Below are 3411 nucleotides of genomic sequence, written 5' to 3' on the forward strand. Positions count from 1 at the left end.
CCCCGTATCAAAACATTAGTAGGCCAACCATATACCACGGGGAGTTTTCATGATTGATTTTTGATTGAGAATGTGTTTTACGGCACTATCGACTCAAAGAGTCTTCACGTGTGAGCCACAGCCTGCAGTGTACAGAACACCACTTGTGGCCACCCGCTTCAAGCATAACGCTATACGTCAGCACGCCGTCTGCTAGTCTGCTAATCGTTGGCAGTTAGCCTCAGAAGGCAGTTGGCATCAGATGGCGTTTGGGGGTATCATGATGCACTACACTGCGGGTACACGGGTTCGAACCCCATCAACATAGCGACGAAGCGAACGGCACACTCACCATCCCTCCCCGGGGGGGGGGGGGGGGTAATTATTATGGTCCCTTTTAGAAATGTTCTTTTTTTTAAATGGTTACGCCTCTTTTTGTCCCCTTTAAAAAGTAGAGGTTTTACGGCGCTCGCAACTACATAAGGTCATATGAGTGCCAGAAGATTAGAGGTTTTACAAGAGAGTAACAAACATAAGAAAGAAGAAGGGGAGATAGGACGATACATGTTTGATAGGAATGAAGGAGTAAACCACACTAGAGCACCCGCCAACCACTCACGGTTAAGCTTCTGCAAAAGACGAGCAGAGGAAAAATAAGTCTTCTAATCTAAAAGTTCTACACTCTGCTCGGCACTGAATATTTCGTAAAGTTCACCGAGAAAAATGTCCCTTTGCTCACGTTGGCAAATGAACAAATTTCTGAGAGCAAAACAAAATCCCCCATTGAGGCACGAAACAGGATTAGTAATTAAACATGATCACATGCCTTTAGGCATTCATTGCTCAGGTCTACACGCGCGCTCTCAGAAACCAGATGACAACTACGTCATAAACTTACACAACTCCGTTTACGTAAGGAAAAGGGCCGCGGTAGATTCAGGTTTCCCTCCTTCGCGGCATCCTTTCCAGGACAGGAAAGTGCGTTGACGTATAACGGTAAGTCATTTTAGCCAGGAACGGCGATGTTTTTGTTGTTGTTGGGTGGGGGGTTTTTAAGGCGCTTGCAACACAAACTAGGTGGGTCATATAAGTGCTGACAATTTGAGGTGTTAAAGAGACTAACAAACACAAAAAGAATGAGGAAACATAATAACGGAATTTCGGTTTAAAAGGAAATAAGGAGCAAAGATTGACGAACGGAACCAACAGAGGGAGAATAAAGATTGGTTTGTTTGAGTAAAACCAAGCAAATCGACACAATAACAGTCATTTAGTCCTGGAAAAAGTAAGACAGGACAGACAGAAAGAAACAGAGGGAAAGTAAAGAAGTAGGACCTACCAGTGGCGCCTTCCAACCACACGCTTGGGGAGTAGAGTAAAGAAGGACATACCAGTGACACCGTCCACTCCACCCACCCACCCACCTTCAAGACCGTAAAAAAAAATTAAGATCTAAATTCAAACGAGCGTGTTTTACGCCCCCATCAACACAATTTTAGCGTCAGGGCACCATGATCCCGCACATTGCACCATCCCTCATTAATGACAGGGTCGGGGGTATTCTGGTATAATACTCTTAGCGTAATCTGTGTGCGCGCGCCCAATCCATTATTAGCAGACAAGATTATCCAGCAACAAAACAACAACAAGATATAGTTTTATATTGGTCGGTTTATTTGATTGAGTATTCGACATAATAACGGTTATTGAATGCTACGGGTTTGTTTGCTTGCTTGTTTGTTTGTTTGTTTTTTGTTTCCTTGTTAGTTTGTTTGCTTGTTTGTGGTTTAAATAGAAGTACAGTCAAACCTGCCCTGACGGCCACCTCTATAAGACGGCCACCTGTACAAACGGCCAATTTCCATTTCCCCCTTGCGTTTTTTCTATATAATTTAACTGTGTAAAACGGGCACCTGTCTAACGCGGCCGCGGCCACCATATTTTAACACACAACCCCTATCACACTAAGCAATAACACCTGTCTTAGACGGCCACCTTAGTGACTCCATTACGTTTTGCCATAAATAATTGTGCATTGGCCCCTGTCGTTGTTGTTAGGTAGTCCCTCCAACCGATCATGTTGCGTAGGCCCCTCCCACTGTTGACCAATAGCTACCAATTTCCAGCTGCTGGTGAGGTAAGCGTGTGATCCCTCCACAGAATTCTACACTGTGTAGAATTCTGTGGATCCCTCATAACCCATAAACCCCGCCCTGAACTCATACACAGATCGTACGTGAGATGAGTGGTCACTGTTTACCCAGTCAGTAACAATGTAACAAAGAACGTCAACATGAACTTGTGACAGAAGCGTCACTCGTTCTCCGAGTGGTGGCGACCCATGTGTATGTTTTAACATGGCACTCGGTCTTCCTCGTCTGATACATTTCGTTTTATTGTCACCCTTGCGCAAAATCATCAACAAAATAAAAAATTACAAACAAAATACAAACCAACAACAACAAAGCGGGTACCTTCGATTGGGACCTCAGATGGGAATGGTTTGTTTTCTTCATCTTGATCAGTCCTGCCTAAGACGACCACCTGTCTTATACGGCCACTTTTCTCCTGACAATGGATGGCCGTCTTACACAGACTGTACATTGACAAAATACATGTACTAACATTTAAGACCAGCTCTATTCGGACTCGAGTCCGAATATAATTTTTATCTATTCGTACTGGAGTCCGAATACGGGTTTTATTTATTCAAACTCAGCTTCTAAGTGAGTTATGTGAGTGTAAGGCGGTTACATTATATAAATATCGTCGGGGGGATTTTACGTAAAATCCGAATTAGAACTAGAATTGCCTACTAGGACTGTGTTATAGTGTCAAGAGTCAAAAGACTGCACTCTCATTAGATCTACCCAATAGCAGTGTCTAAGTACACACACGGTAACTGACAACTCAGGGTCTTTCCACCACCGCTATAGCATCATCATTACTTCCACCTCCATTTATCTTTCCACATGTTTGATTTTATTTTGTTATGTGTTATAGTTTTTGTGTAATTATCTTTTTTTATCCCATCACACAAAACCGACAGCAGTGGCCTCTTCCCAACACCTCTTCCCCCAGCAAGCCGAAAGTGCGAGATCGCTACACGCAGTCTCATTGGTCGACATAATTAACTTTGCCGCCGGCAAGGTCAGCTCAACTTAGTCGTTCTATTCATACTTATGAAGTAATGATACAGTGAGGGCCAGTTTAGATAGATCTAGATCTAGTAACTGGATAGTAAAGCGCTCACGTCTAGACTGTTATCATTATACTCGAAAAAATGTTCACAAATGCTGGAAATATTTAGGAACAAGGGTCTGAAGTCTGAACGGACGTCATGCTAGACTCAATCAAAGATAGTACATAACAAGATGGGCCACTTCTCTCTTTGAGCCAATTAAACAAGTGTCCTCAAAATTTGGTGGCGCC

The 3411-nt window shown here is 43.3% G+C and overlaps 1 protein-coding gene across 1 annotated transcript in view; it reads right to left on the bottom strand.

Moving 5' to 3' along the window:
- The window catches only part of LOC101864476 (SH2B adapter protein 2), a gene marked incomplete in the record, with an annotated part of 52251 nt that overhangs the window by 14888 nt on the left and 33952 nt on the right, over positions 1 to 3411 (bottom strand).

This window comes from Aplysia californica, unplaced genomic scaffold, assembly GCF_000002075.1.
Source record: "Aplysia californica isolate F4 #8 unplaced genomic scaffold, AplCal3.0 scaffold00538, whole genome shotgun sequence".
NCBI classification, from domain to species: Eukaryota; Metazoa; Mollusca; class Gastropoda; order Aplysiida; family Aplysiidae; genus Aplysia; species Aplysia californica.